At 41.6% G+C, this 27356-nt stretch overlaps 1 long non-coding RNA gene across 1 annotated transcript in view; it reads right to left on the bottom strand.

Moving 5' to 3' along the window:
- Positions 1-488: 488 nt before the first annotated feature.
- Positions 489-27356, bottom strand: part of LOC139363613 (uncharacterized) — a 47452-nt gene continuing 20584 nt past the window's right edge. The window contains exons 3-6 of the long non-coding RNA XR_011624287.1: positions 9605-9669; positions 8504-8664; positions 2781-2890; positions 489-1733 (exon numbers count right to left, since the gene is read on the bottom strand). This is a non-coding gene — a long non-coding RNA (uncharacterized lncRNA). The remainder of the gene's footprint in view (positions 1734-2780; positions 2891-8503; positions 8665-9604; positions 9670-27356) is intronic.

Raw genomic sequence — 27356 nt, 5'->3', positions numbered from 1 at the left:
TGACTGAATCCTAGATATAAAAATAGGCATTGATGAAAACACTGTTCACATTTGAGTAACGTCTGTTGTTAATAGCAAAATACCAATGTCAATTTCTCAGTTTTGAAAATGGTAGCATGGGCCGGGCGCGGTGGCTCAAGCCTGTAATCCCAGCACTTTGGGAGGCCGAGACGGGCGGATCACGAGGTCAGGAGATCGAGACCATCCTGGCTAACACGGTGAAACCCCGTCTCTACTAAAAAATACAAAAAACTAGCCGGGCGAGGCGGCGGGCGCCTGTAGTCCCAGCTACTCGGGAGGCTGAGGCAGGAGAATGGCGTAAACCCGATTGGCGGAGCTTGCAGTGAGTTGAGATCCAGCCACTGCACTCCAGCCTGGGCGACAGAGCGAGACTCAGTCTCCAAAAAAAAAAAAAAAAAGAAAATGGTATCATGATTATGTAAGATGTTAACATTAGGAGAAACTGAGTGAAAGGCATACAGAAACTCTTTGTACCTTCCTTGCAACTTTAATGTAAATCTAACATAAATTATTGCAAAATTAAAATTTTTTAATCATATGGAAATTTTATATACAATTAATGATCTTATTTTTATCTGTGACATGAAGAAAATGATACATTTTGAATATGTTCTTTTATGGGCCATGAGAACTCAACTCAGTTCACTTTCAAGCACTGACACAAATATTACATTTGAAAGGAGAGTAGTGGGGAACAGTATCAGATAAAAGTTATGTTCTTATAAAAGAAAACTAGAAGATTGTAGAAGAAATGTATTTCCAGTCCCAAATCAATTGACTGGCATTGCTAAGTGGCAAAGAATCATAGAAGGAGTAAAATAAAATGGGCTAACATGCTTAGTTGCTGGTGCTGTTTCTCCTTTTGCAACGAAATCTCGGTATGCCCAAAGCAGTGAATGCCATGTGGAATCCCATTCCCTTCTCTTCTATAGAAAGAAGAATGTGGAAAAAAGCAGGGGTAGATTCTGCTGGTTCTAGGGCCATAACACGTATTAGTCCCAATAAGAACATCACTTCCTGTCACTGGACAGGCAATGCCACTGAACCATAAGAAAAGCTACTTTGCAAAAGCAAAATTTCAGGTGAACACAACAAGTCAAAATAACCAGGAAGTCAACATTTTCCACAAGCAAGAAGCTGTATATAGACAACTAAAATCCTTCAGGGTATTTGGTTTAGAAAAAAAATCCACCAGCACATATTTATATAACTGTTTTAAATGAAGTCAAAATATTTCTGGAGCTCTTCGCTGGATAAGAAATTGTTTGTATTTATCTGCTATTCCATATCATGTTTTTCATTTAAGAATATCAAAAGAGTTCCATTTGTATGTCTTCATCTATTCATAGAGCAGGGGGAAATGTATTCAGAGAGACTTGAAGCTAAGTGGGCAAATCTTTACAAGCTGGTATATTCCTACTGTTTGAAAAAGATTACCCAAACGATAGACTCCACACAGCCCCACATCTACTTTTTACTTGCTAGACTGCCCCTTTGGAAGTGCCTATGAACTTCATGTGACATTTTAGGGATACAAAATCAACCCTGACCCTCATTGACTGCCAAGAAAGTATGTGGAGAGCCCTATTTTTTTCCTTTGGTCATACTCCACCATGTGAGGCTGAGATTCCCTAGAAAGAAGCTCTGATAACATCATCAATGCCTGTCCCTTTTGATATCCTCTTTTTGAACAGTTGCTTCAGTTTCCTCATCTGTAAAATGAGGATAACAAATAGATCTATCTCAGGCTATCGTGTGGATTAAATAAGAGCATTATCTCAATTTCCATGGTGAGAAAGTATATAAAGTGTTTAATAAGTATTTGTCAAATGCATAGATAAATTAATGAATTCCTCTACCTCTGAAAATTCATAAGTCTCTGCCATGCTCTTCCTAATACCTGGGCCACTCTTCTAAATATTGGAGGGCTGTATAGGTAGCTGGAGTACTAATTCCAGCAATTGGGTAACCAAGCACCTATCCTTAGCCTAAAAAAAAGACTCCAGAATGTTGCCTGGCCTGCAGGTTGTGCCGTAATTTCAACCACTCTCTGCTTCAAATACAACCTTGGTTCCTTTGTCCCCAGTACTACAAAGAACTTTTCCAACTTTTAACCCCAACTGGACTATATCTTTAGAGAAATGTCTAATTAATTTGCTTCCTACGGAAATATCTGGTGCTATTAGATTGCTTAGGTCTCAAGGTGTGTGTGTACAGTCAGCTCCGATTGAAGGGGAATCGCATAGATTCTCCAGATGGTGGGTTGCATGGCTTATTCTTTAATGTGCTAAACCCCAGTTATCAACATTAGCCCCCAAAGCACAGGAAAGAAGAGAACATGGTCATTCGTAGAGTTCTGCTTTTCTCCACTGGGAGAAACACTGGTATTTTGTTATTAACAACAGACTTTACTCAAATGTGAACAGTGTTTTCATTAATGCCCATTTTTATTTCTAGGATTCAGCCAAAGTGAGAGATTTTGACACATTGCCTTCCTCATCTAGAAAACTGGCATGCTTTTCTCTGTTTACCCTGGGCTTGCCCTGCTCAGCCAGTCGGGCCTCCTGGGCAAACACAACTCAGGGTGAGTCCCTCATCCTCAACCTTCTGAATCTAGCAGAGTCACAAACCATGCCCGCCTCCCTGCCCACACCTCAGTCTTCTCAGACCCTCCCTGTGTTGAACCCTTAGTGCTGCCACTTGCTTGCTCTTGTTCCCTGACCAGATCATATGTCCCTGCCACCTGGTCCTCTCCTCACCCATCTCCTCTTTACCTTCATTTGGTCCCCCGTCTATAAGCAGGCCAGGTTGTAGCCTCCAAAGTTCAGAACTGAGGCCTGGGCATCAGAAGGCTGCTGTTCTAGGAAATCTGAGTTTGATCCAAATACGTGGGGTGAGAGTCAGAGGCAGCTCTGGTTTCATTTTGAAGTTTCATTTTGCCAGCAACAGAAACTATGTCTGACTTACGCAGAATATACACTTTTTTCAAAGGATATGAGGTAGCTCACAAACTCTTCAAGAACACTGGGCTTAGAAGACAGCTGGGAGCAGAGACCCAAGACCAGTGAGGCTCTCCAGTTCCCATGGAACCCAGGGAGCTGAATGTTGGCAGTATTGCCCCCACTACAACCAAATGGGTTCTCTCCTGTTTCTGCTTCTTTGTGCCACTGGCTCCCTGTTCAAAGGCTGGGGTGGTGCATCTGAGGGATCCACCCTAAGGTACACACCGACACTTGAGCTGCAGGGAGGGCTAGTGAACGGGGGTTCTCTGGTCTTTAGAGAGGAAATTTCTCAGACACAAAAGGTAGTTCATATACTAGGTAGCCAAAAATGACAAATGTCAATCGCATTTGTCTCACCATTTCCCATTGTGTTTCTCCTTTCTGTTTCCTGAAAACTAAAGCTATCACAATGTCCCATCCACCTCCCACTGCAAAATGGCCTGGAAATCTAGCCTCTGTGCTCCTATTTCCACCGCAGCATGTGGTTCCCCAGCTCAGGATTTGTGGCATGACCTCCAATTTCTTCTCCAAAATTTTCCTTGTGCCAGTTTTGAAAGGAAAGGAACATCAGTACTCTCAGTTCATCCTGAAAGATGGGTAGGAAGGTATAAGCTGCCACTTCTTCTCCACTTTACACATTCCTCACCCTGAAGTTTAACACACGCTACAAACTATGTACACCATCGGATTAGCTTCTTCGCTTGTCTAATTCTATGATCACTGCTTTTGGAATATACAGGGTCTAAGTCCAGGTTGCTGGGAAGCCACAGGCTTATTAGAGCTAGGAGAAACCTTTCTGAGTTTGCAAAACAACAAGCCTTTAAAGAAAACATGTGCCCTTAGAGGACGCTATCACACAAAGATTCCTTTTAGAGGACATTAGCCCACAAAGGCTCCTTGGATGTCAAAGTTCTTCCAGAGACTGAGAATTCAAAGGTCATCAACTGAGAGAGATATTCCTATCACCCCTCCTTGATGATCACTAGCAAAGGGCTTTGTGTTCATTCCATTCCCTTGCCAACATTTGGTTCCCAAGCTTGTCCTCTTGTATCCCTCTACCCATGTCCTGGAATGCAGCCAGCCCACCGACACTGACAGGATGGATGCTAGCTGCAGCGAGACTGCTTGTCTGCTGTACACACAGAGGATGACAGCAGGACATCAGAACAGCTGTTGGAAGGGGAGAGGAAGTAGGCAGCTGCAAGCAGGGTGGTCAGGAGAAATGCCTCAAAGATGCCCTGAGATGCAACACATCACAAAGCACCACATCTTTAAACAGCCAACCAGGCAGAACAGCCTGTTGGGAAAAGACCAGAAACATAGTTTTCCTTTCTAAATGGAAGTCTGGGTCAGGAAGTGAGTCAAAGAAGCAGAGCAGCCAAAGGTTAGGACCATTGTATGCTGAGAGCAGTTCCAGTGACCAAATCAAAGGTCTTTTTCTGTGTGGGCCTCTGGAAGGTTCTCCAGGTACTCCACAAGCACAGAGTTCTGGATGTTTTTTATTCTAAAGCAAAAGAAGTGGTTTCAGAATCCTTCCAATCCGTCCAAACACTTCCTAGCATGTTTACACTCTATATACCACAGATAACATGCAAAGTCTTGATGGTAAGGTCACCACAAGCATTGGAACAGATATATCAGTACCTTGGCATGACCAAGAGCAAGTTCAAAGGGGGAAATCATATCAAGAAGCTCTGGCAAAGAAAGATAACAGCAATGGAGCCCAAATCCTGGCTTTAGATGCTAGCAAGCTCAAGTCTAAGGCAAAACACAGTGGATTCTATCATTCTTGATGTCTACTCAGGGGAGGCTAGACAAACATTTTCTTGCTCCTGAACTATACTTAGGTATGAGGCAGTAAGCAACTTCACTGAGGCAGTTCTGAGTGCACACACACAGACACATATAAAGAGAGAGAAAGAGAGCGGCGTCTTTCTTATACCGCCTCCCTTCCACCCCCACAACCCCCATAGCTTATCTCAAACTTGTCTGGTTTTGGTTTGAGATGGAGTTTCGCTCTTTTTGCTCAGGCTGGAGTGCAATGGTGCAGTCTCGGCTCACTGCAACCTCTGCCTCCTGGATTCAAGTGATTCTCCTGCCTCAGCCTTCCAAGTAGCTGAGATTACAGGCAAGCACCACCATGCCCGGCTAATGTTTGTATTTTTAGTAGAGATGGCATTTTGCCATGTTGGCCAGGCTGGTCTCGAACTCCTGACCTCAGGTGATCCGCCCGCCTTGGCATCCCAAAGTGCTGAGATTACAGGAGTGACCCACCACACCCAGTCTCTCAAGCTCTTTTAAAGACTAACTCTGTAAAGTTGAGTCTCTAGGGGTCCAGAGAAATATAATACAAAAATGAAGTTTTCTGGTGATCTAGGTGCTTAACAGAGGGATAGCATTTGCAAGTTCCTAAAGTCACTTGTGTTTCAGATTGGGCATATTCACCCTCCAAAACCCCTTTTATTAACTTCTTCAGATCCAACTGAGTCAATTAGTTTGAAACACTTCTTGACAACTAAACAAATGCACTTTTAAATATTTTTAAATGTTCATGTCTTATTATGAACAAATGTTTTACTGCCAACACTTTTTGAAATGTTGAAAGCCTCTCCATTGCATTAAATTCCCCTCAAGAATATCCCTTGACTTATCCTGACTTTTGACAGAAACGATTTTGCCAGAAAATATACATTTAAGGCATCTAACAAATACCATAACCCCCTCAGATTGTTGACTGAAAATCCATTGTTGTGGAGGCCCAGTGTGTGGACCATAAAGGCTGTTTCATGTGAGCAATAAAGAATCCAACTTGTATCAGCAACCTCAGGGAGGACCCCAGGCCCCTGCCTCCAGGCTGGCTAAGGTCTTTTTTCTGGAAGCCCTGCCCCATCTGTTCCTGTCCCATCAAGTTATCAGTTGAAACTTCTAACTTGCCTATGATAAGCCTTGGAAGTCAAGGCCTGGCCTAGAAGATGCTGAGGGCAGGGATGGTTTCCAAATGCCCCCAACACATTTTATTTCAAATGAGCTGCTTATCTGAGGAAGCTATCAAGAAAGTTAAGGGCAAAAATAGCTCAATTCCTAGTAGAGATTTATTGAAAATTATTCAACTGGATGTTACTGCATATTTCAATGTGATTAAAACTAGATGTTCTTTCTGACAATAATTGTCCTGACTATGATTAGGAGAAGGTAAGAAGGGAGCTGAGGGGTGAGCCATGCTCAGAATAATATGTAAAGTAAAAAGAACCAAGAAAGGGAAGGAGCCAGATGATTCTGGATCTGGCCAAAACAGGTCCCTACCCACACAAGATAGACTATAAAGATGGTAGGAGGTGTGGTCATGAAAGGTCAAAATATAGAATGAGGTGGAAGGGAGGTAAAAGAGACAAGTTCTGGAAAAATGCAGGTTCTTCACAATCGTAGAAAGAGTTTTAAACAAGTGATGCTGGGCTGCTGGCTTTTCCACTCCCACTGCTTTATTTCTAAATCTACACTGCTTACAACTTTTTTCCTTTCATAATACAAATAAAGTTAAACCATAGATTTCTCTGGAAGTCACTGAGAAAGTTATAACACTGATATTAAATTCACATATGCCCAAACATACAAATCCTATATGGAGTGATCAAGAAATAATATCTTATTATCCACCTGGAAGGGTCCAAGAGTTTGGTTAGCAAGGTACAGTAGCCCTTTGAGTAGCTGTCAGTGTGAGGGCCTGTGATGAAGACAGAGATGACAGAAGAAAGCTGCCCTGTTTCTCTTCCCTTTCTATGGCGAGGAGGCAATTGTAGCAACCTGCTGTGTAAGGATCTGTGTGGGGAGGTCCACACATGGCAGAGTCAGGCCCTTCACCTTTCTTCCCCAGTCACCAGCAGCCAAGGAGTGATTGCTTTCTCCTTTTAACAGGAAGCAGTACTGGCCCAATTCTGAATTTCTGCAAGAATGCCAACATGTGTTCACACATTTAAAAGCAAAAAGTAGTAGAGGCTGCTCCTATGTAGATATCCTACTGGCCACCTGTGTCCAGAAGCTGGCTACCTTCTCAGATGCTCATTCAATTCCTTCACCAGTTACCTATCTGGGATCTCCTGTGTCCTCAGTTTGAGATGCTATGGAGTAGATGTTAAGCAGCATGATCTGCTGGCCCCGCAACCCAGACTGGACTGCAGCCGTACAGGGTGATTATATAGGTTGGCACAAAAGTAATTGCGGTTTTTGCCATTGTAATGGTAATACAATCTTGAGTGCTGGCCCTTCCTAGAGAGACTCTTATCACACAAAGCCTCTGTTAAATTCCTAGACAAAACACCTGGCCTCAGGGTTTTAAGTTCCCTTTGTGGGAGTCCTTATCTTTTTCTTAACTGTAATATTAGAGGGTTGATGATGCTGATACTAGAATTTACATTCCATACAAATACCTAAGTGCTTTGTATAATGAATGCACTAGTCAGGACATGCACATAATAAATTGGAAAATTATTGAGCATCAACTCTATGCACAGTCTTGTGCTGGGCACCTTTTTTTAGCGGGTGTTTATCAAAGTATTCAACAATGGTCAGTTAGGATAAATGTGGTTGCATAATACTGACAAAAGTAGTAGTATTCAATATATATGTCATTATGCCTAGATATAATTATGCCTATTTGTTTCCTTCTGGGTTAATATTCCTTTGAGAAAAGATATTAATACACACAACAGTGGCACATCTGTTCCCTTGTTCCCTACAGGTGAGGTGAGACTGACAACACCACAAGTCTACCTTTGCATAGTTTTATGCTTATTAACATTTTAATATATAAGTGATGCTATAACTCTGGGTGATGGCCTGGTTCCCCAGGACTGCTGTGGAGGGTGACTTCTTCGATGTAATAAAAGATATTTAAACGAGTCTAGGCACTGTACGGAAAGTTGCCCTAAAACAAGTCACCCAGAGGTCTATTTTATAATCCCTGCACATGGGAAACAGGCTGAGGCCTTGCTGCCAGCAGCCATCTGGGGTGGGGTGGGAGCTGGGGGAAGCACACACCTACTAACAGGAGCAAGATAAAGATAACCCATCCAGAGAGTGATCTATGCTGCTCAAGAATGGGTGATTTGTAACTAAGAGTGTGTGTGTGTGTGTGTGTATGTGTGTGTGTGTGTGTGTGTGTATTAAAACTATATGAGCTGTGAAAGATTTTATTGAGGCCAGAGTTTCGATTTTGAACGGGATCAGTCTATACCTGCTAGTACAAATCAACCCCAGCTGTAGGAACTGGGCCCACAGCTGTCTCAGACACCTATTGTTGGGGTAGACTCAGGCTGACAGTGATATAAACACCACAGAAAAGGCTTTCAGGGGTAAATAGAAAGGAGGAAAAGACCCTGGCCCGCTCCAGCCAGCAGTTCTCTGAGTTCTGCCTTCAAAGGCAAAGCTGGGTTTCTGGAAGCCACAGGCTTCTCCCACCCCTGACTGCACCGAGAAATGCTCGCCTGCATCCTCAGTCTTGTCCGTCTCGTGGCATCTGCACACACAGCCCCCAGTCAGGCACTCGGCCGTAGCCTTGGAAATCCTGATTCAGGAGGCACTGTGCTTAAGAGTGGCAGGCGGGTCCCTTTGCTCCTTATTGGCGACCTCTTGCCCAGGTCATCACCTGCTTCCAAAGGGATTTAAAATGAGGCATGGGGAAAGGACCATTACAAATTCACACTTCATTCTCTTTATTTGCACCTTCTTTCTTCTTTTCTCTCATCTTTCCCTGCGTTCCCTCCCTCTAGCTTTCCCTCTCTCCTTCCACGCACTGTGTCAGGTAGGTGAAACGTCCAGACTACTAGGGGAACACCTGTTTCCTTAGTTGTCTCACGGTCACCCCTAAAGCCATCTCTTCTCAAGGGCAGCTGATTTCTGGGGTCTGTGTGGCACAGCCTCCAGGGAGTGGACCAGCTACGCACTTGTAAGGAAGAAGGACCCCACTTTCTGCTTCCAGCTTCCTCCAGTATTGAAAAGCAGTGGAATCAGTGAAGATCTGTTTCTGGCCGTGAAAAGAATCCCCTATATCCTAAGAGATCAGCTCAGCAATGAAAGGGTTACTCTCCTTGGTGTGGGGGTTGGGGGTGTAGAAAGTTGCAGGACACTTTTCGCAGCTTGTCTGATGGAGATGCGACCTGGCACCACTGAAAAGCTTAAGATTAATGGAGAAAAGGCGAAATCTGACAGCTTTTCCACTGGTTTCAGTCCTCCTGGGTGGGCCGATTGGTCTTGAATGTCACTAGCTACTTAATCTTGTGTATCTGAAACAGACTGGCGTGTTTGGGGAGCCCTGTTTGCTCTGTATAGACATCAATTGGAGAGGCAGATAAAAGGAAACTGCATTGAATTTCTCCTTTAAGCCTTTCACCAGGCACTTTCTGACTGCAAAATAATTAGTGACCCTGGCAGACACAACCGTCCTGTGGTAGATGCTCCCGCCACACCCCTGGTGTGACTCTGACTTCCCTGGGCAAGCTGCTCCTGCTCTGTTCAGTGCAGACTCATACCCCTGTATATTCTTCCCGCTCACCAACATTTTTTTTTAACTACATGGGCTTGCTTACCATTGTAAACCATGGGTGTCTGCTTAATCTGATGGCTGAGCGAATGGATCTCCAGAGACACAGATCTATAAGCACAAATGTGGACAGGGAGACAGAAGGACAAAATAAATAAATAAATAGATAGATAGATAGATAGATAGATAGATAGATAGATAGATAGATAGATAGGTAGATAGATGGATGTACCCATTTACCTGCATATATGTCTCAAACAAATAGGGTTGAGCTATTTTTTTAATAACTAAAACATCTACCCAGGAATGGAAATTTAAAAATCAAATGATGCTTTCTATATCCTGTTCTGTCAAACTGAACACATAAAAGAAGCCATTCAGGTTAAGTGCAAAGCATTAAAAGAGAAAGAATAAATACAATAGTGTTTGCAGAGGAGGTTACAATAGATTGGCTCCTTATATTCAAAAGATAGGAATGTTTGGTGATTACTGTGTGAAATAACTCTGTCTAGTCTGGTTTGGTCTGGTGTGAGAAGTCTCTGATGCGTTTTACACACACATAGGGGTTTATGAAGAACCTGTCATAAACCTAAACGATAGCACCAATTAGAAATGAGCTTCCATTGATGTATTTCAGATCATTTGCCCTTACCCTTTTCTCACTTTCTGATTCTTTAAACTCATGAACATGGTTGAGTGTATCATCGGGTGATGAATAGCTAGAGATGATTGAGGCGAACAGACTATATATTAATCGTCCTTAGCCTGGCATCTGGGAATCCATAAAACTCTCTGCACTTTCAAACACAAGAGAAAGCCACATTCTCCGATGTCTGAAATTTGCCACATTACAAGCACACACAGGTCTTCGCAGGGCATCTTCCTGCAATGTGCTTTTGGCTATGATGAAAAGTTTCTATGTATACATATGTAACAAACCTGCACATTGTGCACATGTACCCTAGAACTTAAAGTATAATAATAAAATAAATAAAAATAAATAAATAAAAAAGAAAAGTGTCCTTAAGGCAGAACACTTTCCAGTAAACATATACAAAATTCATCATAAACCAGACTAATTCTTCTGTCTACCAAAGGAAGATGGAAGACATAAACTGAGTCTAACACTACAGCAAGGTATCACAGGTCTCTATTATGACTTTGAAATGGCACCAGATATCTGGCTGTTTTTAAATTGCCAGTTTCTCCTCTGTGGTCAAGGATGTCTGCTAAAAAGAAGATACAGGAAGTTACTGATGGCCCTACAATGGAAAATGAAGTGAAAAATTAGTCTTCACTATACCAAAGCAACCTCATTTCAATTATCATTGCAAATATAAGGTTATACTTTATTTTGTGACTTACCTTCTCTTTTAAAGATACAGCCTCACATTGTTGAGACCACCATTGCAAAATTATAACTGAGGCAGTGAAAGATCTGAACTAACTAACTCTACCTTGCTTCTAACCTCCAAGCTGTCCTTGTTCATTTCTGGGTATAGGCCAAACTAACTCTGGGAGAAACTTACTTTATGGTTTAGCTTTGAAACAAAGATGTTAACAGCCCCTTCCCAAAACAAGCCCCCTTTCTGCCTGGGGACTAGACTGCCTTTGCAAGACTAACAAATTAGCTAAAAGATTAGAAATTATGATTTAGGAGTCATGCAGCTGGAGGCTACAAGATTCTGAATCTCCCCAAATTGCTCCTGGGGATAACATCACTATTGCAAAACTTAAGATCAGTGCTTGAAATATTTTGCAGACCCTGCACTTAATGGATCAACTGGCACCACAGATTGATAAACTGGCTCATCTGGTCTTGTGACCCTGACCCAGGAACTGACTCAGTGCAAGAGGACAGCTTCAACTCCTTATGAGTTCATCTCAGACCTGACCAATCAGAATTCCCAATTCACTGACCCCCCTACCCACCAAATTATCCTGAAAAACTCTGATCCCCAAGTTCTCAGTAAGACTGATTTGAGTAATAATAAAACTCCAGTCTCCCACACAGCTGGCTCTGTGAATTACTCTTTTTCTATTGCAATTCCCCTGTCTTCATAAATCAGCTCTGTCTAGGCAGCTGGCAAGGTGAACACATTGGGCGGTTACATTATGTCAAAGCCTAAGACTAGAGTTGACTGAAATGATGTTGAGGAGACTGAAGTCAGTCTGCATGGCAGGAGAGAGGAGATGCTTCTCCATACCTCCGAAATGTGACTGGCTGTGTTCTCAGGGGACTGGGAAGTAGTTGGCCAGAGAGCATACTGAGTACAGATTTCATGAACAGGTAGGTACCGGGTACACATTTCATGAAAATCAAGAAGTACAAGAGAAGGAAGGAAATTCATATAAATACAAGGAACTAAAATAAGAGAGACTACTAGACAGAAAGGGTCATTTTTCCTGGGAATTGACTGTAGACATTTTTCAACCTTGTTTGAGATATCTGAAACAATGCCTCTCCTCTTCCAGGTTAAAAAAATAAAAGAAAAATGTGTGTAGCTATAAACAAAAAACAGGTGAGCACACAGAGAAGGAAATTCAAGTCCCACATCTAAAGTTATTGCTATAGTCTTTGAAACCCAAGTTGTCTCTAAGTCAGTTTTGAATGAAAGGTGTAAGTCACCACAAGGTCACTACATTCATGGAGAACCAAGAGATCCAAACATTAAAAAAAAAAACACTGAAGTCACTCTGGCTATAATCACTGGCAGATTTTAGGCAGTTTCTCCACAGCCATGTTCTTGCCACTGTCATTTTATCTTTAATGGGCTCTACAAGTGGCAGATACAAATGTAAATTAAACTATGGAATCCCCCAGAACCTTCTCAAGAGAATGAACCCAGGACTCTTTAGACAGGTCGATGAATTTGAGACATAAAGATAAGAGAACTGGGAAGAAATGAATTCAAAATGTGTTCTTGGTGGCGTGCAAGGCTCCTAGTTCCCCACTGTAATCTAGTGGGCATGAAAAGGTTCCTTACTAATTAGCCTACTTCGGTGCTTACAGGTTAGGGTTCTGCGTTACCAAGAGACCCCCATTCAAAGATAAATAACTGAGAAGAGTGTGATATACATTTACTGATCCAACAAATAATTTTTAGCATCTATTGAGTGTCAGATACTGTGTTGCGGATACAGTAATGATCACAACAAACATACCTCTTGCCCTCATGGATCTTAAGGTCTATTGGGAGAGTCAGTTGTTGGACTAGGAACTCTCCATCTGAAGAACATTAAAAAGGGGGTAGTATAGGATGCTGTGGGAGTTTAGGCTGGGGCCAGGGGGCAGTCAGAGAAGGGCTCCCTGGGACAAGTGAGTGACAATGCAGGTGATGTTCCAAAGGAACCAGAGATCTGGAGGTAAAGAAGAGTATAGGATACACAAGAAACTGAAAGAAGATGAAAATAGCTAGAACATAGTGAGTGAGTGAAGAGTATTGTGACACAAGGAGGCTGGAAGGGTAGAAGAGGTCATGTTACAAAGGATCTGAAGGGTACTGTTGAAAAGTCTGGTCTCTAAGTGAATGAGAAGTGCTGAAGAATCCACTTTAAAAGGAAAGTGATATGATCAGATTCATATTTCAGAAAGACCCACTGTGACTGCCATGTAAAGAATGTGTTGGATTGCCCTAAGCCAAAAGAACAAAGCTGGAGGCATCATGCTACCTGATTTCAAACTGTACTACAAGGCTACAGTAACCAAAACAGCATGGAACTGGTACCAAAACAGAGATATAGACTAATGGAATAGAACAGAGCCCCCGGAAATAACACCGCACATCTACAACCAGCTGATCTTTGACAAACCTGACAAAACAATAAATGCGAAAAGGATTCCCTATTTAATACATGGTGCTGGGAAAACTGGCTAGCCATATGTAGAAAGCTAAAACTGCATCCCTTCCTTACACCTTATACAAAAATTAATTCAAGATGGATTAAAGACTTAAATGTTAGACCTAAAACCATAAAAGCCCTAGAATAAAACCTAGGCAATACCATTCAGGACATACACATGGGCAAGGACTTCATGACTAAAACACCAAAAGCAATAGCAACAAAAGCCAAAATTGACAAATGGGATCTAATTAAACTAAAGAGCTTCTGCACAGCAAAATAAACTATCATCAGAGTGAACAGGCAACCTACAGAATGGGAGAAAATGTTTGCAATCTACCCATCTGACAAAGGGCTAATATCCAGAATCTACAAAGAACTCACACAAATTTACAAGAAAAAAACAACCGCATCAAAAAGTGGGCAAAGGATAAGAACAGACACTTCTCAAAAGACGACATCTATGCAGCCAAAAGACACATGAAAAAATGCTCATCATCACTGGTCATCAGAGAATGCAAATCAAAACCACAATGAGATACCAGATACCATCTCATGCCAGTTAGAATGGCGATCTTTAAAAAGTCAGGAAACAACAGGTGCTGGAGAGGATGTGGAGAAATAGGAACACTTTTACACTGTTGGTAGGACTGTAAACTAGTTCAACCATTGTGGAAGACAGTGTGGCGATTCCTCAAGGATCTAGAACTAGAAATACCATTTGACCCAGACGTCCCATTACTGGGCATATACCCAAAGGATTATAAATCATGCTGCTATAAAGACACATGCACACATATGTTTATTGCGGCATTACTCACAATAGCAAAGACTTGGAACCAACCCAAAAGTCCATCAGTGATAGACTGGATTAAGAAAATGTGGCACACATACACCACAGAATACTATGCAGCCATGAAAAAGGATGAATTCATGTCCTTTGTAGGGACATGGATGAAGCTGGAAACCATCATTCTCAGCAAACTATCACAAGGACAAAAAACCAAACACTGCATGTTCTCACTCATAGGTGGGAACTGAACAATGAGAACACTTGGACACAGGTAGGGGAACATCACACACCGGGGCCTGTCATGGGATGGGGGGAAGAAGGAGGGATAGTATTAGGAGATACACCTAATGTAAATGACGAGTTAATGGGTACAGCACACCAGCATGGCACATGTATACATATGTAACAAACCTGCATGTTGTGTACATATACCCTAGAACTTAAAGTATTTAAAAAAAAAAAAAAAAAAGAATGTGTTGGGTTGAGTCAGACAGGATTCTGGGAAACAGGAAGGAAGTCTGCAGACATCTGAATGGAGACAATGGTAGATTGGACCAAGGTGGTGATAGTAAGATTGAAAAGAAGCAGAAATATCCTGATATCTGTAGACAGATTAACCGTGAAGATGCCTCAGGTCACAAAGACAGGGCAGAGGCATGCAAGACAGCCATGTGAGGATCACATCCCACCCTGAGAAGGTGGGTCTTGGCACATACATCCCTGACAGGTCTGACCTGAATGAGCAGTGTGAAGTGAGGGTAGTTAGGAAGAAATCCACTGAAGGTAACTGACCAACTTGATGATTTTTAATAGCTATGCTAATAGTTATGTTAGGAGGAATTTCGTTGTAGTAGAAAAGAATTCTGCAAAGGCTTCCTTTAAGAGAGGAGTCTGGGCCGGGTGTGGTGGCTCAAGCCTGTAATCCCAGCACTTTGGGAGGCCAAGGCAGACGGATCACCTGAGGTCAGGAGTTTGAGACCAGCCTGGCCACTGTGGTGAAACACCATCTCTACTAAAAATACAAAAATTAGTCAGGCGTGGTGGCACACACCTGTAATCCTAGCTACTCCGGAGGCTGAGGCAGGAGAATTGCTTGAACCTGGGAGGCAGAGGTTTCAGTGAACCAAGATTGTGCCACTGCACTCCAGCCTGGGCAACAGAGCAAGACTCCATCTCGAAAAAAAAAAAAAAAAAAGAGGAATCTGTATATATTTCAAATATGAATTATGAATTTTAGTTTACATGCACATTTAGAAACCTATTACACAGCCCCCTAGAACAGCCGTACATATTGTATTAAAGTCAAAGCCCTATATATGACTATATTATATATAATATAACATATATTCCATGTATATATTTCATTTTATCTCTTAATACTAGTAGCTAGTAGGCTTCTTTCTACTATACTTCTCTACTTCTGGATCTACCAACTGAACTGTAGATTTACCAAGACTTCACTTTTTAGAGTCTGTGTCCTGGCCTTGTTCCTGTAATAATGTAATTCATTTGAAATTATATGAGTGAAACATGAGAGCAAAATGGTAGTTGTTTCTATGAAAGTTAGTTTACGGCCAGGCATGGTGGCTCAAACCTGTAATCCCAGCACTTTGAGAGGCCGAGGCAGGTGGTTCATCCAAGGTCAGGACTTCGAGACTAGCCTGGCCAACATAGTGAAACCCCATTTCCACTAAAAATACAAAAATTAGTCGAGCGTGGTGGTGTGTGCCTGTAGTCCCAGCTACTTGGGAGACTGAAGTCAGAGAATTGCTTGAACACAGGAGGTGGAGGTTACAGTGAGCCAAGATAGCAACACTGCACTCCAGCCTAGGTGACAGAGTGAGCCTCCATCTCCAAAAAACAAAAAACAAAAGAAAAACTTGGAAGGATTCAACAGAGGGGAGTCTCTAAAGAAAAAGTTGCTATCAGATTAGGTATAGACAAGACAACTATAACAGAGAGTCTGGCTGTGGTGGTTCATGCCTGTAATCCCAGCATTTTAGGAGGCCGAGGCAGGAGGATCATTTGAGCCTAAGAGTTTGAGACCAGCCTGGGCAACATAGGAAGACCCCATCTCTGCAAAAATTACAAATATTAACTGGGTATGGTGGTGCATGCCTGTAGTTCCAGCTACTTGGAAGGCTGACGTGGGAGGATCACATGAGCTCAGGAGGCTGAGGCAGTAGTAAGACAAGATTGTAACACTGCAGTCCAGCGTAGGTGACAGAGCAAGACCCTGTCTCAAAAAAAAAAAAAAAAAAAAAAAAAAAAAAAAAAAAAAAATTAGAGGGGAAAAAACCTAGAAACAGATTCTGTATTCAGATTCTAGAGCAAATGCCTTTAAGTTCTGCTCCACTTCAACAACAACAACAACAACAAAAAATTGAAAAAAGTATAGGTGATGCAATATGGGTGTAGCTGATAATGCAAGTAAAATGGTTTAGAACCCTGATCAGAAAAACTGTATGAAATAAAGATCTTCATTTCAGGTTGTAACCCATGAAAGTTCTATTTGGAATGTCAGAAATAGTAGACTATTCACACCTTCATATGCTTATATGAACCTAATATATTTTAAGTAAAAATAAAATGTTAAAGGTAATACATATATTTTTCTTATGTAATTCTCCTCTTAAACCAATTTTTTCAATTATCTGATAGCCACCATACTAACTATTGGATAAGAAGTATTCTTTGATGGTACCAATGGCCCGGATATATAGAAGCCACACATTCCAAGTACAGGCTGCTAGATTACAAGGACAGTGTGGGAAACCACAGATCATCAGAACTCCAACTCATCCAGAAAAGAGATTATTTTCTCAGCCACACCTGATAAGATTTCACCAGTAACTAGTGAAGAGGAATTGGAAACTCTTGCCAGAAGCCTTTGTATATCATTTATAGCCTATTACACAAACATACTGTATGTGTTTATTATATAGTAAACTGCACACAGTTCTTATTTCATAGTGTGTTTAGTCATTCTCATTTAATCCTTTTGTATCTTCCTAAAGTCCATCAAGAACTTCTGCAGCTGTTGGTGGTGGTGGTGGTGGTGTGTACCCAGTGGCCCTGCTTGGACTAGGTTCCCAGGCAAGCTGTCTCCTTACAGATACTGCTTTAGTGGGGCCTATTTTGGCCAGAGTTACACACACATAGAGAGTACAGCACATTGAAAAGAAGTGCCATTTAAAGTCTTGTCTGACTTCTAGAGATACTTACGTTTATACATTTATACTGAGTTCTATGAATGAGCTTCAAGGGATCTAGGAAGCCTTGGAAACTGTTACATATGTATGTTTGCAGGGGGAGGAATGTTTGGCTTTCAGCAGATTTTCAAAAGACCCCTTAATCCCAAGAGAGGTCAAGAATCATTGGTGTAATAAAAAGGAATGAAGTTCTCATACATGCTACCACATGGATGAACCTTGAAAACATTATGCTAAGTGAAAGAAGCCACAAAAGACCACATACTATATGTCTTTATTCATATGCAAATCCAGAATAAAGAAATCTATAGAGACAGAAAGTAGATTAGTGGTCGCTTAGGGCTAGGTTGGGAGTAGGGGAATAAGAAGAGGTGGGGATGACAGCTAAAAGGTACAGGGTTTTTGATGTGAGAAATATGTCCAAAAGTTGACTGCAGTGAGGTCTGTACATATCTATGGATATTCTAAAACCCACAGAATGGTAGACTTTAAGTAGGTAAATTATATGGTATATTAATTATATCTCCATAAAGCTATTTTTTTAAAAAAAATAATTGGCATAGACTTATCATTTACCAATCTTGTTCATATTCTTTACTTCATGAGGTATTATGAAATAAGTAAATAAACATCCAAAGTCACTACTAAGTGACTCACTCTTCTGATGCCAATTCCATTTCCCACCATGCTTCGGCTATTGCCTACTGTCAGGATAGGGTGAAAAGAGCATGGACTTGGGAGCCTGAACCACTTAATAACCCCTTGTACAGGCTGCTTAATCTTACTATCTTGTTCTTATTTTCCTGTTCTAAAACAGAATGTTACCCAACTAAGAGTACAACTGTGAGACACTCTATGTAAAGTACCTAGCACTGTGCTTAGCATATGGTAGATACTAACAAACGGTAGCATATGTTTATCATCATGTATTAACACTGATTTGGTTTTAAGTGACAGAAACTCAATCTAGTTAAAGCAAAGAAGGAAATGTATTAATTTATATCACTGGGGAGATATATATATAGTAGATACTAACAAATGGCAGCATATGTTTATCATCATGTATTAGCACTGATTTTGTATTAAGTGACAGAAACTCAATTTAGTTAAAGCAAAGAAGGAAATGTATTAATTTATATCACTGGGAAGGCCATCTAGCTTCAGAAGAAGCAATAGCCAGAGTCTCAAGTGACCTCTCAAGACCCTCCTTGCTTTGTCCTCAGGTGGAAACACTTGGAGACAAAGTTGTCAAACTCCAGGCTCACATTCCACCAGCTTAGTGGCTCAAGTGGAAGAACAAACCTCTTTCTAGATAATGCCAAAAGTCCTGGAAGATTCTTGCTGGCCTGGCTAAGATGCTGTGTCCATCTCTGAGCCAATCTCCATGGCCAGGGGAAGGAATTACAATTAATCAAGCCTGAATCATGTTCCATATCTGTGGAAGGATGATGTATTAGTCCGTTTTCACACTGCTAATACATACCTAAGACTGGGTAATTTATAAAGAAAAAGAGGTTTAACGAACTCATTTTGAGGCTGGGGAGGCCTCAAAATCATGGCAGAAGGCAAAAGGCACATCTTACATGGCAGCAAGAAAGAGAGAATGAGAGCCAAGTGAAAGGGGAAACTCCTTATAAAACTGTCAGATCTCATGAGACTTATTCACTATCAGGAGAACAGCATGGGGGAAATTGCCCCCATGATTCAATTATCTCTCACTGGGTCCCTCCCATAACACATGGAAATTATGAGAGCTACAATTCAAGATGAAATTTGGGTGGGGACACAGCCAAACCATATCAGAGGATAGATTACTCCCTCCATGCACCCCAACCCCAAACCAATACATGTGCTACATATCTACAGACAATTATTCTCTCCAGGGTGCGATAATCTTTTTAGGCTGAATGGTGAAGCAAAGAAAACTGACAATTCAATTCTGCATTAATGGTCACCCACTCTGGGGGAAGCACCTTCCATGTTGTGTGTGTGTATATGCACATGAACCCTCGAATACATGGTGAGCCTGTCAGATGCCAAGATGAATGAGAATCTCATATATTAATTGTTTACACGTTTTATAACAACAGTAATTCATTCCTGGTGGCTTCAACTAGATGCTGAAGTGTGGAGGAGACAATCTTTGTAAGAAATTTGGATAAAATTGTATGTTATGAGTAATTTTGCTTATTAAATATTTTCTCAGTTGTGAGTTTAGAAAATAGAACAACGTAATACAAATGAATATTTCGGGAAGCCCCTGCAATATTAGGCAGTGACTGAGTAGTGGGTTTACATTTACAAACAGCCAGATCCTGCAGAATGAAGGCTGGTCTAGCTGAGGTCAGCTCTCCTAGGGAGCTGACACGGGTGTAAATCAGATGTATGCCATTGCTCATTCTTCAGGCCATTTTTTTTTTTTTTTGGACATTTGGATTTAATTTGTGGGTGTCTCTTCCTTTTCCAAAAGCAGTGTTTAAAACATAGAGGAAATTTAAGGTTCCAGGATGCACAGCTGGGTTGTGGCCTCCCCTGGGCCATTTCTCGTCTTTATGTATTTTCGTGGGTGATTCTCATCATGTTCAAGACATGTTACACGTATGTGTCTCCCTCACATCAGAAACAGTTCAGACCCAGTTGTTTGGCATCAATAATGAGAAGTTTCTCTGTAGATTTCCCATGGTCAAAAAACTAAATAGAAAAACTATAGTGTAGTGGTTAAGAGTGCAGGTTTTGAATTCCAATCTAGCTTTGAATCCTTATGTTTTTTTTATCACCAGATCATATTAAATCACTTATTATGTTTATTTTTTATATCTGTTTTCCTTAGTTAGAATATGAGCTCCAGGAGGGCAGGCATCACTGTTTTGTTCGCTGATATAGGTCACACACCTAAAACAGTGTCAGGTACTTTGAAGGCACTCAATAAATATCTGTTGAATGTGTGAATCGTGTAATTAACCATGTTAATATATTATTTAACACGGTTTCTGTTTTCACCCTTAAGGTTTCATCCTGAGTGTGCTGAATTATGAGATTGACAGGGAGCAATGTTTAATATCAGCATCTGAATGTCCTCTTTTCTTTCCATCTTCTCCCTACTCCATCTGCCCAGAGAAGGGTTTCATCTTTCTGTATGAACTGTACACCCGTACTTGGGTCAGCATGCATTCTTTCCTACATTAAGTTTAATGTATAAACTCTATGTGGTAAGTTCTCTACCTTAGCTCTTGATATAAAAAAACTAGATTTTGGAATCCCAGAGGAAATTCTCTCCCACCAAAGCCTGCCTAGTAATAACAAGTCAAAAGCACTTTGACTTTTAGATTACTACGTCTCTTGTGAACTTAAAAACTATTTTGAAACTCAGAGCTGAGCAATGACTTCTTTTTCTTAGACTATAACTCTTCTCTCCCTGAAACAGGACAGACAAAAAGCTGTCAGTGCTGCCCAGGAAATAGTGACTTCTCAGCATCTCAGCATAGTTCCCTGCTACATCCACTTCCATAAATGATCAACGTCCCTTTTGTTGGGCTCTTCTCTGCCTTGTAACGCCTATATGTGATTACCAAACTGGGGGTTCTTTTCTCATCTTTAAGATGCCATTATGAGTCTTTGCTTGATTCACAATAACTGATTCCCTTTTCCAGCTGTAGAAGGGCAGTGTTCAACTAGAGGCTCATAAGCGACTCCTCTCACGGGAAGTGCCACTGTCTTCATGCTCAGATCCCGCTATCTAAATCCTGTTTCCTACCTGGTCTCACGTTAGCTGATATTCATCAACAAACGCTTGCCTGGGAAGGACAGTTTACTCTTACGTCATTTGAAACTAAGCAGGTCCCCAAAAGTGTATACGGAGGAGGCATATTGAGTTAAAAGTACAAGTAGAGTTTCTGAAACCACCAATTTCCTTTCCAGTAGTGATAAAAGATCTTAAACATAGTGAGACAAATTTAAAGGAAATTTATCAGAGAGCAAGAGAGAAAATTATTTCTTCCCAAAGAAAGCATCTATGTGCAAGCAAAGCCACTAGCTGACAGTCCAGGGCTGTGGCCCCTGGAGTCAGGGATGGAGGGAGTGGTAGCCTCTCTCTCAGCCCTCCTTGTGCCTCCCCATACCCAGAGTGTGGAGAGCTGGGAAGACAGGTATGTCAGAACCCTGGCCATGGCATCCACCAGACAGAGGAGGCAGTCCTAAATAGACTGTGACTTTAGAAGACTGGGAGAAATCCCTTAGTTCTCAGGGCTTAAATCCCCTCAAAAGATTCCTAAATTCCAAAAAAAAAAAAAAAAAAAGGATTTCAATTTGGCAGTGTGTACTGTGCAGAGTCCAGGGAAAAAGACAGCTCACCGGAAGACTTGACTGTCTGACCCTATGGAAAAATGGATGCATCAGAGATCTATGGACTATTTGCCATTGAAAGTATTCAACTGACTCCCTTCAGTCTGAATATTTGCCCACTTGGCAATCTCCTGATGAGAGTTGGCTTCCTCATCTTTATTTTTTGGCTGTATGTAACAGACTTAACCAAAACTGGCTTAAAAACTAAAGAGTATCATTTTCTCAAAGGAGGAGCAGTCTGAGGTACCGTGGGTCTAGGGTTGGTAAATTTAGGGGCTCGACAACATCAGCAAGGATGAGATTCTTGTCATAATTCTACACTGCAATACTTAGGGTGTTGGCTTTGGTCCTCTAGCTTGTCTCCTTATGGTCAAAAAACAGTGACAACGACCTTCACCATAGCAACCTCGCACAACAAAATGTGAAGTCCATAGTGAGAATGATATTTCTTTGTCAACAAGAAAACTTTCCCAGGCCTCCCCCCATCCCTTTTCAAAAATCTTACCTTTGTGCCTTACGAGTCATAATTGTTCCCAAATATTTTTCTAAGTCAATTGTCAGCAAGGAGAATGCAGTCACCATGATCAACTTGGAGTAGTCAAGAATAATTGCCTTTTGGTCCTGAGGATGGGCCCAGCTTTCCTAAAACACAGAGTCACATGAATGTATCAGAATTCTACTAATTACAAAAATTGCTGTTACACACACAATGCAACCAAAAATATCTACTGCACCATGAACGTTTCCTGCAAGGAAAGACACATAGAGAGTTCAACTGTCTGGTCACTATGGCTATTTGTCTCCTTATTTAAAAAATAGTATCCAAGGTCAGGCATGGTGGCTTATGCCTATAATCCCAGCACTTTGGGAGGCTGAGGCGGGTGGATCACCTGAGGTCAGGAGTTCGAGACCAGCTTGGGCAACATGGTGAAACCAACCCCTCTCTACTAAAAATACAAAAATTAGCCAGTGGTGGCAGCCACCTGTAATCCCAGCTATTCAGGAGGCTGAATCAGGAGAATCACTTGAACCCAGGAGGTGGAGGTTGCAGTGAGCTGAGAGTGCACCATCGCACTCCAGTCTGGGCAATGGAGTGAGACTCTGTCTCAAAAAAAAAAAAAAAAAAAAAAAAAAAAAAAAAAAAAAAACTCTTTACTTAAACATTTGTCTTCCTCTTCAGAAATAACAACAAAAAAAGCTCCAAGAATGAAGAGGTGACCTATTAAACTTCAAAGTGATGATGACTTATGCCCACTTTCTTAAGGTATGGACAGACAGATGCCTGGCAATCCCAAGGGCTGTGTGGGGTGACCAGGAGTAATGGAAAAAAATCTTATCTAGTTAAAGATTTGGCAAATATCCACTGAGGGATCTTGATGTGCCAGGCATTGTGCCAAGCAGGATACCAAGGAGATAGGGCATAGTCTCTGCTCCTAGGAATCCACAGTCAGCCTCATGACTTTGCCTGGGGATACTCTTTGTTATGAGACCTAGATCCAACCAGTCTGGGAGTCCAAGACTGTCCAGATGGTTTGGGCTTCTGGCTGCCCAATCAGTATGGCTAGCTTGCCACCAGCACAGAGAAAGAAGGTAGTCTCTTAGCTGTCCTCCTTAGCTGACCAGGGCCTGGAGGGTATATACATCTCGTTTCAATCCCCGGATCTGTGGTTCTTCTTGTCAGCAGACAAGGCCAGCAGTGTCTGCCTGGTTCTACACTATGAGTTGGGTTCAAGCCTCTGCTCTCCAGAAAAGCACTGATACTATTTCTTAGGAATAATATCTATATAAGAAAACCCTCAAGGAAGGCAAGAAACCAAGCTTGGTAATGGGCTGAAGGGAAGAAGGCAGAGTTCTCGGAGGGAATGAGCGATGCTGTATATAAGAAAGCATAGGATAAGGAGTTGAACAGGCAATAAAAGGTAGTGCACCAATTTTCCTTGTAAAGCAATGGTGACGTATAAAGAATGAATTCCACAATCTCAACACCTCAAACCCTATAAGAAGCAATGTGCAGACACCATGACCCCTTATTTAGTAGACATTATGGGGCTCTGTGGGTATATCAGATTAAGCAGATGGGGTAGAATTTTGTTATTGTCACTATGGTTAAAAGTAATTTGGGGTGTCCATTCCAAGATGGCCAAATAGGAACAGCTCTGGTCTGCGGCTCCCAGCGTGATTGATGCAGAAGATGGGTGATTTCTGCATTTCCAACTGAAGTACCTGGTTCATCTCACCGGGACTGATTGGAAAGTGGGTACAGCCCAGGGAGGGCAAGTCGAAGCACAACAGGGTGTCACCTCACCCGGGAAGCACCAAGTGTTCAGGAGATTTCCCTTTCCTAGCCAAGGGAAGCTGTGACAGACTGTACCTAGAAAAACAGGACACTCCTGCTCAAATACTGCGCTTTTCCGACAGTCTTAGCAAATGGCACACCAGGAAATTATATCCCCTGCCTGGTTCTGCAGGTCGCATGCCCACAAATCCTTGCTCACTGCTAGCTCAGCAGTCTAAAATCAACCTGCCAGACAGTGGCCCAGCAGGGGGAGGGGCATCTGCCCTTGCTGAGGCTTCAGTAGGTAAACAAAGTAGCCAGGAAGCTCAAGCTGGGCAGAGCACACCACAGCACCACAAGGCTTGCTGCCTCAATAGACTCCACCTCTGGGGCGGGGCATAGTTGAACAAAAGGCAGCAGAAACTTCTGCAGACTTAAACATCCCTGTCTGACAGCTCTGAATAGAGCAGTGGTTCTCCCAGCACAGTGTTGGAGCTCTCAGAACAGGCTCCCTCAAGTGGGTCACTGACCTCCAAGCAGCCAAACTGGGAGACACCTCCCAGTAGGGGCCAACTGACACCTCATACAGCCAGGTGCCCCTCTGGGATAAAGCTTCCAGAGGAAGGATCAGGCAGCAACATTTGCTGTTCTGTAGCCTCTGCTGGTGATACCCAGGTAAACAGGGTCTAGAGGTCACCTCCTGGAAGCTCCAACAGAACTGAAGCTGAGGGGCCTGTCCGAAGGAAAACTAACAAACAGAAAGGAATACCAGCAACATCAACAAAAAGAACGTCCACACCAAAACCCCATCTGTCAGTCACCAATATCAAAGACCAATGTAGATAAAACCACAAAGATGGAGAGAAACCAGAACAGAAAAGCTGAAAATTCTAAAAACCTCTGCTCCTGCAGAGGATGGCAGCTCCTTGCTAGCAATGGAACAAATCTGGATGGAGAATAACTTTGATGAGTTGACAGAAATATGCTTCAGAAGGTCGATAATAACAAACTTCCCCGAGCCAAAAGAGGATGTTTGAACCCATCACAGGGAAGTTAAAAAACCTTGAAAAAGACTAGATGAATGACTAACTAGAATGAACAGTGAAGAGAAGACCTTAAATGACTGGATGGAGCTGAAAACCATGGCATGAGAACTATGTGACACACGTACAAGCTTCAATAGCCAATTTGATCAAGTGGAAGAAAGGGTATCAGTGATTGAAAATCAAATTAATGAAATGAAGCAAGAAGAGAAGTTTAGAGAAAAAAGAGTAAAAAGAAATAAAACCTCCAAGAAATATGGGACTATGTGAAAAGGCCAAATCTACGTTTGATTGGTGTATCTGAAAGTGACAGGGAGAATGGAACAAAGTTGGAAAACACTCCAGGATATTATCCAGGAGAACTTCCCCAACCTAGCAAGGCAGGCCAACATTCAAATTCAGGAAATACAGAGAACACCACAGAGATACTCCTCAAGAACAGCAAACCCAAGACACATAATTGTCAGATTCACCAAGGTTGAAATGAAGGAAAAAATGTTAAGGGCAGCTGGAGAGAAAGGTTGGGTTACCCACAAAGGGAAGCCCATCAAACTAACAGCGGTTCTCTTGGCAGAAACTCTACAAGCACAAAGACAGTGGAGGCCAATATTCAACATTCTTAAAGAAAAGAATTTTCAACCCAGAATTTCATATCCAGCCAAACTAAGCTTCATCAGTGAAGGAGAAATAAAATCCTTTACAGACAAGCAAATGTTGAGAGATTTTGTCACCCCCAGGCCCAGCTTACAAGTGCTCCTGAAGGAAGCACTAAACATGGAAAGGAACAACTAGTATCAGCCACTGCAAAAACATACCAAATTGTAAAGACCATTATGCTAGGAAGAAACTGCATCAATTAAGGGGCAAAATAACCATCTAACATCATAATGACAGGATCAATTTCACACATAACAATATTAGCCTTAGACATAAATGGGCTAAATGTCACAATTAAAAGACACAGACTGGCAAAGTGGATAAAGAATCAAGACCCATCAGTGTGCTGTATTCAGGAGACCCATCTCACATGCAGAGACACACATAGGCTCAAAATAAAGGGATGCAGGAAGATCTACCAAACAAATGGAAAGCAAAAATAATGCAGCGGTTGCAACCCTAGTCTGTGATAAAGCAGACTTTAAACCAACAAAGATCAAAAGAGACAAAGAAGGCCACTAAACAATGTTAAAGGGATCAATTCAACAAGAAGAGCTAACTATCTTAAATATATATACACACAATACAGGAGCACCCAGATTCACAAAGCAAGTCCTTTGAGACCTACAAAGAGACTTAGACTCCCACACAATAATAATAGGAGACTTTAACAACCCACCACCAATATTAGACAGATCAACAAGACAGAAGGTTAACAAGGATATCCAGGGCATGAACTTAGCTCTACACAAGTGGACATAATAGACATCTACAGAACTCTCCATCCCAAATCAACAGAATATCCATTCTTCTCAGCACCACATTGCACTTATTCCAAAACTGACCACATTGTTGGAAGTAAAGCACTCCTCAGCAAATGTAAAAGAACATAAATCACAACAAACTGTCTCTCAGACCACAGTACAATCAAATTAGGACTCAAGATTAAGAAACTCACTCAAAACCACTCAACTACATGGAAACTGAACAACCTGCTCTTGAATGACTACTGGGTAAATAACAAAATGAGCGCAGAAATAAAGATGTTCTTTGAAACCAATGAGAACAAAGACACAATGTAACAGGATCTCTGGGACACATTTAAAGCAGTGTGTAGAGGGAAATTTATAGCACTAAATGTCCACAAGAGGAAGAAGAAAAGATCTAAAATTGACACCCTAACATCACAATTAAACAAACTAGAGAAGTAGGAGCAAACAAATTCAAAAGCTAGCAGAAGGCAAGAAATAACTAAGACCAGAGCAGGACTGAAGGAGATAGAGACAAAAAAGCCTTTCAAAAAAATCATTGAATCCAGGAGCTGATTTTTTGAAGAGATTAATAAAATTTATAGACTGCTAACAAGAATAATAAAGAAGAAAAGAGGAGAATCAAATAGACCCAATAAAGAATGCTAAAGGAGATATCACCACCTATCCTACAGAAATACAAACTACCACCAGAGAATACTATGAACACCTCTATGCAAATAAAAGAGAAAATCTAGAAGCAATGGATGAATTCCTAGGCACATACACCCTCCCAAGACTAAACCAGGAAGAAGTTGAATCTCTGAACAGACCAATAACAGGCTCTGAAATTTAGGCAATAAATAATAGACCACCAACCAAAAA

Source organism: Macaca nemestrina, chromosome 6 (genome assembly GCF_043159975.1).
Source record: "Macaca nemestrina isolate mMacNem1 chromosome 6, mMacNem.hap1, whole genome shotgun sequence".
Classification (NCBI taxonomy): Eukaryota; Metazoa; Chordata; class Mammalia; order Primates; family Cercopithecidae; genus Macaca; species Macaca nemestrina.
Note: the sequence above shows the minus strand (reverse complement) of the source record. Positions and strands in the feature narration are given on the sequence as shown.